Source organism: Juglans regia, chromosome 11 (assembly GCF_001411555.2).
Source record: "Juglans regia cultivar Chandler chromosome 11, Walnut 2.0, whole genome shotgun sequence".
Classification (NCBI taxonomy): domain Eukaryota; kingdom Viridiplantae; phylum Streptophyta; class Magnoliopsida; order Fagales; family Juglandaceae; genus Juglans; species Juglans regia.
The window spans coordinates 23,838,328-23,847,759 of NC_049911.1; positions in this window are offsets into that span (position 1 = coordinate 23,838,328).

A 9,432-nucleotide genomic window follows, 5' to 3' on the forward strand; every position below is an offset into this window, starting at 1 on the left:
GCTTTTCAAGCTACCCAAGTCTGTTGCTTGATTGATCCAATGAAAAGCGTTGATGAAGATAGTGGAGAGATAAGTTGGCAAGTCGTACAAAAATTTGTCACTCGAAATATATATGAAGCTGGAAAGAGTGCAGATTACGAGAATAATGGAAATGAAGATGACACTCCGATTGTAGAGGCCTACCAAGAAGAAATGAAGTTAGACGATTGGAGAAAGTGTTGTGATTTTTTCCAACTCCAGATTATCAGGTATTCTAGATTTATATCCTTTAATCATTTACATTTATATTTGTTTTAGAATTAACATTTTTAATTAATTTTGTAGCACTTAAATTCTACTAATGCAGAGAATAGATCCACTCTAATTGTCCACCATCGTGCCTGTTCAAGGTCATTTCACCGTCTTGCTGATAAAATGGTAATTAATAAATTATAGAATTCATTTATTTTTCTGATATTCTTTTATTTAAATACTAACATTATCTTTTTAAAATTGTTAATGTCGCTTTGTTAGAAACATGATGATCCTGAAAATTTTTTCCACATTCATGTCTATATTGCTGCTCACACTAATGAGTGTAGTGAGTACATGGATCTTACCGCTGCAGATAATTATGTAAGCAGTGTTAAATAAATTATGCAACATGTGAATAATTTATTTTTTATTTGTATTTCTTTTAATACGTTACTTATTGTGTGTTTTCTTTTAAATTATAGGAAAAATGATGGAGATGCAATCAGCTTCTGGGGACTCCTCTCCGAGTGACATAAACATATTCACGCAAATGCTCGGGTCCAAGTCTAGTATGGCAATAGGTTTCTGACGATCTTTCAAGCATTCCGGCTCATCCTCCTCAACCTCATTGACTTCACAAATTAATAATCTTATCACACACTTAGAAGTTGCATGGTGCGAGAATGAGTATATGAGATCAAGACAGCAAGAGTTGCAATCCCTTTAAGAGCGACAATCTCATTTAGAGACGCGTTTACAGGACCAACAGAGAGACCAAAAGGAAAGAATACGCAGTGAAGTCCAAGAGCAAGTGCAACGGGGGATGATGGTGCAAATAGAGCGTGTTATGTCATTGCAACAGAATTGCAGTGGGGGAGGAAAGAAGAATAAATGAATTTTATCAATTTTTTCAGTGTATATAACTTTGAATATCTAATTTTGAAACTTTATATGATATTGTTAGTTGTTAAATGATGGTGTGTAATATGATACAATTTGCATATTTTTTAATTTTATGAAATTAGTATTTCTGATCTGTACGTTCGAATGTAAATAAAAAATGTTCGAACATTGGTTCACATTCGAACCAATGTTTGAACGTAATTACACAAATTTATAACATAACGTTCAAACGTACAACTCAACGTTAAAACATACTCACCCTCGAACGAACAAAACGTCCAAATGTTTAAATGATTAACGTTCAAACAAACTTCTGAATGTACCACTTGCATTCGAACGCTTCTTCGTTTACATTCGAACTAACGTTCGAACGTTATACCCGTTATGTTCAACCATTGGTCCGTTCACATTCGAACGAAAAAATTTGAACGTTTTAAACATTCGAACGTAAATTTGATACATTCGAACTATAATCAACGAACTTCAACTTCTGTCATTCGAATGCCAATTGGTCGGGTTGACGTTCGAACTTTCGATTGGACGTCTGACTGTTATTTCTATGACAGTTCTCAACCGTTAAAAAAAAAAAGGGAACATTCGAACGTTACACCAAATGAAACATCTCCAACCGTTACTAAAAATATTTTCAGTGACGATTCAATAGTAAACTATCACCAATTGTTTTCTGTCATGCACAATAGATGACGGTTTCAAACCGTCACCAAATGTCTTTAGTGACATTTTGGTGAATTTTTGTGACAATTTTTTCTGTCACAAAAGACAAATTGTGTCGTAGTGTGTATCATTGAACGAGTGTCATGATATATATCATGTGTCTCCTTTGGGACATTTCATAAGAAATTCAAGGATCTCAAAAATCATACAATGCAACTCAAACAACTTATTGTTCTGTTGTGTTATGCACTAACAAAAGCAAGCCAACCAAAATATAAATATTTAATTTATTATTTTGTCAAAAAGATAATTAGAATTCTATTTTTGGGAATAAACATCATGTAGAACTTAGAACTAAAAAAATTACTTTGAAAGATTATATATGTTTTCGAGAGGAAAATGAGATTATAAAATACAGACAAGTTATTTATAAAAAATAGTAATACTAGATACAGTTTTGGAGTGTGCAAATTGTTCCTCTCAATCCTTTTAAAAGAATGTAGTGCTCATCATAAATTAAAAGTAAGTTTTTCATGTAGGTCTCATTAGTTGAACTCCACTTTTTTACAAAAAGGATTACGTAAAGCTTGTGTACCTCAAACTGTATTAATCATTTTCTAATTATAAAGAACATTGATGGGGCCTTAATTTTATTCAAATAAAATGATGGTCATAAATAATATTCTCAATCAAGGCAAGAATTTGATTTGGAAGATAAATTTTCAAATCATCACTTCACTCAAAACTTACTAAAAGAGTGATCAATAAATGAAAATATTCCTCTAGAAAAAAACCCTCTGCCTTCTCTCTAAACTCTCCCAAACTCTAGACCTAAAGAAACGGGGTGGGAGCTTCAGATCCTCCCCCCTCTCTTTTTCCTTCCTCCTCCCTTCTCTTTTGTCCATTTTAGTTTCTATGTAGTGTTTTTTGGTTTTATTTTTGTGTTTTTCAAGCCAAATAAGGGAGGATTGTCGTTCAGGTCTTTCTAGCCATCGCCCTTCTACACGCACTCCACTGGGATGACGTCCTGCCGCCGATCTTCAAGACTACCAAATCTGGCTTCCATTAGAGTGGAGTGTAGCCTGCACGCACAGGACGAAGGTCCGAATCTCATCGGCACATGACCATCACGCACCACCAAGAAGCCCTCTACCGACGCCATGCTCAGCTTCTCTAGCACCCCTAACTCCAATACTTCCAAGATTGACCATCAGCTTTCCTCTCAGAGTGACCAGTGTTCTGCACGTGCCACTGTCGACGCATTGTGCACTATTCATCCATTTTTGTTTTTCTATTTCTGTGTTGTTCCGTTTCAATGTTTTTGTTGTTGTTTGTTTTTCTATTCTTTTGTTTTTTATTTTTTGTTGACCTGAGTGAGGTGTTGAGCCTTTGGATCAGACGCAATCTGGGGCAAGAGTTGTTCGAGAGTGGTGGGCGATGCTACGACCGGTGATCGTACGGCCAATGCTCGTGCGTAAGTACTGCCTGCGCAATGGAGGCTGTTTTTCTCCATGCGTGGTCAGGGCTCAAGAGGCCGATACTTGAGATGGGCCTGACATCCGGGGTCACACTGATGCTTGTGGTTCTGTAGTTGTTAATGTGTTTATTTGTAATTTATTTGTTATTTTATTTATTAATAATAGAGAAATAGGCCACTGGATTTGGTGTCCATAGTAGTGTCCCGTACTCTTCCTCCCTACGAGGACAGAGGGGGTCATTAAGTTCTGTTTTACAGAGTGTTTTCTCTATTAGTAGAGAGTTTGTTGAAAAGTTAAGACAATATCTGCCACAAAGGAATTTGTGTATGGGGAAGCCCCAATGCGGATGCTTAGTTTGGCTTATAGTCTGGATTCTTTATGTATTAATAAGTCACAGTTGTAACTTTAGTTCATTAATGAAAAGAATCTGTTTTCATCAAAAAATAAAAATAAATAAAAATATTCGGCCATGAGTACGTACTTGCAATAAAATATACTTACTAGCCATCACTACAACACAATTTGTCTTTTATGACAGAGGAAACCGTCATAAAAAATTATCAAAACGTTATTAAAGATATTTGGGGACGGTTTGAAACCGTTACCACGACCGTCACCTAATGTGAGTCACAAAAAACAATTGGTGACAGTTTACTATTGAACTGTCACTAAAAATATTTTTAATAATGGTTGGAGATGTTCCCTTTTTTGTGACGGTTGAGATCTGTCACAGAAAGTAACGTTTGGATGTCCAATTGAACGTTCAAACGGCAATACGACCAATTGGCATTCGAATGACAGAAGTTGACATTCGTTGATTATAGTTCGGATGTATCATATGTACGTTCGAATGTTTATGCGTCCGAACTTTAATTCCAATAAATGTTAGAATTTTCGTTCAAACGTTAACGGATCAATGCTCAGATGTAACTGGTTTTACGTCCGAACGTTATTTCGAATGTAAATGAAGGAGCGTTCGAATGCAAGTGGTACATTCGGAGGTTTATTCGAACATTAATCATTTAATCATTCGAAAGTTTTGTTCGTTTGAGGGTGAGTACATTCGAACGTTGAGGCCTACATTCAAATGTTACTATATAATTGTGTTTTCACATTCAAACATTGGTTCGAATGTGAACCAATGTTCGAATGTTTTTAAATTTTATAAAATTTAAAAACATAACAATTGTATTATATTACATATCATCAATTAACAACTAATAATGTCTTATAAAATTTCAAAATTAGGTATACCCTGATAAAATTTATTTCTTCTTTTTCTCTCGCCCACCCCGATTCTGTTGCAATGACATAACACGCTCCATTTGCACCATCATCTCCCGTTACAATTGCTCTTGGACTTCACTGTGTATTCTTTCCTCTAGGTCTCTCTGTTGGTCCCACAAATGTGTCTCTAACTGAGACTGTCGTTCTAAGAGAGACTCTAACTCTTGTTGTCTCGACCTCATATACTCATTCTCACGCTATGCAGCTTCTAAATTTTTGATAAGATTATTAATTTGTGAAGTCGATGAGGTTGAGGAGGATGAATATCTATACTTGAAAGATCGTTCTAAACCTCTTGCCATACTAGACTGCGGCCCGAGTACTTGCGTAAATATGTCTATGTCACTAGGAGATGATTCCCTAGAAGCTGACTGCATCTCCATCATTTTTTCTGCAATTTGAAAGATAATGATCGTTAATAAGTAACGTATTAAAAGAAATAGAAATAAAAAATAAATTATTCACATGTTGCATAATTTATTTAACAAAATTAACATTGCTTACATAATTATCTGCAGCGACAGGATCCATCCACTCACTACGCTCATTAGTGTGAGCAGCAACATAAACATGAATGAGGGAAAAGTTTTCAAGATCATCATGTTTCTAACAGTGACATTAATAATTTTAAAAAGATAATGCTAGTACTTAAATAAAAAGAATATCAGAAAAAATAAATGAATTCTATAATTTTTTAATTATTATTTTTTCAGCAAGACGGTGGAATGACCTTGAACCTGTATAATGGTGGACAGTCAAAGAGGATCTATTATATGCATTTATAGAACTCAAGTGCTACAAAATTGATTAAGAATGCCAATTGTAATATATATACATATAATATATAGAACGAAAATAAATGTAAATAATTAAAAGATATAAATGTAAAATACCTGATAATCTAGAGATGTAAAAAGATCACAACAATTTCTCCAATCATCTAACTTCATCTGCTGGAAAGGGGACTGCGCAACCTCTTCCAATGTCTCAAACTTCTTGAAGTGGTCATGACATCGTCTCTTGTGACGTCGAAATAGTGTAGTCATCAACTCATTTGCGATTCTCAAATCCTTGCTACGGCCAAAGTCGAGATCGAATTCAGCCTAATAAGTGAATCAGGGAAAAAATATGATATACTAATGTAGGTGAAAAGAATGTACTCTCAAAGTAAACTCACCAGCACACGACTTCGAATGTGATCCTTAATCTCATTCGGAACATCTCGCCATGAGCACACATAAAATGGAGGATGAGCGGCCACCCCCTCTAGAGGATCTAGTTCCTCCAACGCAGCCTGAGCCAGGTGTGGGGAGTAGTAGTCAGCAGCCGACGAGTGCATTTGTTGGAGATGCGTGGCCTACTTGGGTTGATACGGTGATCTCACAGTTGACTGCGCATATCGATCGTAAGATCGATCGAGCGCTCGGGGTTGTAGAGGCGTCTGTCGCTTAGATAGCCCATCGTGTAGGTATCATCAACGACAAGGTTAATACCTTGACTGAGGAGATACGGAGTACGAGTTTCGCAAACAACGACTATCATCTGAGTGTTGTTTACAAAATTCTATCATATTTTATATTTTGCTTTTAATATATGTAAGGAAAAATATTATTTAATATTTCTATGGTTTCTTAATTTCAATTCTCAATCTTCTTTAATTTTATATTTTTCAACTTTAATACTAAATCACTGCACTTCAAATATATAAATATATAATTATATTTTACAAATTGTGTATATATAAATATATACAAGTCAATTCTTTAGACATGTTCACAAATTATGCACTATAAAAACTACATAATTTTTAAATTAGAGTCATATTTAATTTAAATTTACAATGAACGTTCGAACGTTTATTACTAACGTTCGAATGTAAATTTCTCATACTTGGGAATGTAAAAAAAAAATCTCATTTGTCTTTAGTGACAGTTTCTAGAAACCGTCACAGAAAAGGCTTTTTAGTGAGGGTTTGGGGACTGTCACAATTTTATAACTGTCACTAAAAAGCAATTGTATTGTAGTGTATATACATGTAGTACCCTTCTGGAACGATTAATTAATGTCGGGTATATTAAAATAAATTTGTTAAATACTTTTAGAATTTAGTATAATATATATCTGCCCACACACATACATTATATATAAAAATCGATCTACGTATGTATGATTAATTGAAGATGCACGCGCACAAGCAATTAAATCACGATCGATGCCAAGTCATGTAGAATATGAGTAGCATATAACACTTATTACTTTCATCCACATTATCTTTCCCTTCAAGAACCCTCTCCCTCACTCTAAATAAAAAATCTTCCAGATCTGAGTTTCGTCGGAGAAGGAAGTCGTAGCTTCCTCCTCTTTCCCCTCTCATTCCCTCCTTTCTCCTTTGATCTCATCCTCCTTCTCCATCTTCTTCCCTCCTTTCTTAGTTTATTTTTTTTCCTTCAAGGTCGAAAAAGTCAGATCTAAAGTTTTTCGACAACTCTCGAGAGACACACAGTACAAGAAGACTCTCAGGCTGCAAATCGTTCGGAGGATAGTGGCGGTTTTGTAGAAATCACTGCGTGTGGTCCTCACGCGCCACCCCTTCTGGCCGCTCTTCTCCCCACATGCACCAGATCACCAATATTGTCACCACCAGAATATCTTTCGAATCTGACTTTTGTGGCTGAAAAGAGACAAGCTAGCTTGTTACCTTCATGTGCCGTCAAAGTGTACTGGAGTTGGTCTAAACTATAATCCATCTTTTTTCATTCTTATTTTTCTTATTGTATAGTAAAAATGAAAAAAGGAGTTCATCTCTTCGACGGTTTGTCTGTAGAGATTGATTCCTCCCTTTTTATGAAGGGTGAGGTTGAGTCTCTGTTTAGGCAGAGTATTGTCTTTTGGACGTTTGTCTGTAGAGAGTATCAGAAGCAGTGAAGTCCAGACCAGTCCAATAGTGTATTGGTGGAGTTCCAAATGGTTGATATGGGATATTCCCACATGTATCCGGTCATGGATGTAAGTTTCTCTTGATGAATGAATGAATGATGACATTTCCCTTAAAACAAAGTGTGGAATATGAGTAATTGCATGCATGCCAATTAATAAAGGCTCGCATCTTCCACAAAAACTAGACGATTCGGTTCGGTATTGAACATGATGATCATCGTGGCAATTGATCAAATGAAAAATTCGTATATTATATATATAATTACCAAATGCATGAACATATTATTAATTCGATACATGCACGCAATAACCAATTGCATACACCTGCATGCATGGGGAACTTTCGAGCTCTTGAAGATTTTGATCAATCTTGGACGTTAGAGATCATGTGGATGCAGGAGAATAATTAATTAGATTTTATGATGAGAAGAATAATATTTTTACCAAAGATCATCAGTACACATCGCCATCGATCTGCTATATATCTGCAGAGACTTTGCATATATATCAGGTTCTATACTTGAAAAAAAATGTTGCATCGTTTAGGAGAATTTTGTTCCTGTCCTCCACGTAGAAAATGTAAGATAAAACAAATATTATGATGGAGTAGGTTTGAATACCTTACTCACTTGAAGACATGTATATTTATAAAGTACTCGTGCTGCAGTTACAGATGGAATTCAAAATATACAAGGATAAGCAAATAAACTTATCCTAACAAACTAGTTCAAAATTCAAAACTCTGTTATTTACAAATCTGTTTTCTCAGTGCTGTAGACTCGGGATCTTGTGATTCCTTTGTATACTCAGTCAAGCTAACACCCCCTGCAAACTGATGGGCAGCAAGCAGATCATAAGTTTGGACCGAAGAAACTTAAACCTTAGAGCAGTGTGTCCCTTAGTAAATATATCTGCTATTTGATCTTCTGTTGAAACGTGACAGACTTGAATATCCTTATTTACCACTTTTTCCCTTACAAAGTGATAGTCCACTTCAATATGTTTTGTTCTAGCATGGAAGACTGGATTGGAAGCTAGTGCAATTGCTCCTATATTATCACATCGAATCAGTGGACATTTGGCTAGAACAATGTTTAGCTCTTTGAATAACATTCTCATCCAATATAGTTCAGCAGTAACTAGTGCAAGAGACCTGTATTCCGCTTCTATGCTGGAACGGGAGACTACACTTTGCTTCTTAGCACTCCAAGAAACTAAGTTGTTGCCCAGAAAAATTCCATAGCCACTGCTGCTCCGTCTATCATCTGGATTGCCTGCCCAATCCGAATCACAATAAGCATTTAATTCAATGCTTGATGGTGAGTAGTAAAGGCCATAATCAACTGTCCCCTTGAGGTATCTTAGAACACGTTTGAGTGCTGTCCAGTGGCCTTCTCGTGGGCAATGCATGAACTGACATAATTGATTAACAATATAAGAAATATCAGGTCTGGAAATAGTGCAATACTGAAGTGCTCCAACTGCCATTCTGTATTGACTTGGATCCTTGAGTAGTAATCCATCGTGAGCTATTAATTTCTTTCCAGAAACTGTAGGAGAGGACAATGGTTTTGCTCCAGCCATGTTTGTCTTATGCAAGAGATCAGTGATATATTTACTTTGTCTTAAGTGAAGACCATTAGAATCACGACATGCTTGCACACCTAAGAAGTAATTCAAATTACCAAGATCTTTGAGTTGAAAGCAGGTGCCAAGCTGAGCAATGAAGTGATGAATGGCCTGTTGATCTGATCCTGTGACAATAATGTCATCTACGTAGACAAGAATAAATATTTGTAATCCATGCTTGGTATAAATAAAAAGAGATGTATCAACTGATGATTCTAGAAAACCATAGTCAGTCAGTTGTTGAGAGAGTCTTCGAAACCAAGCTAGTGGAGCTTGTTTTAACCCATAT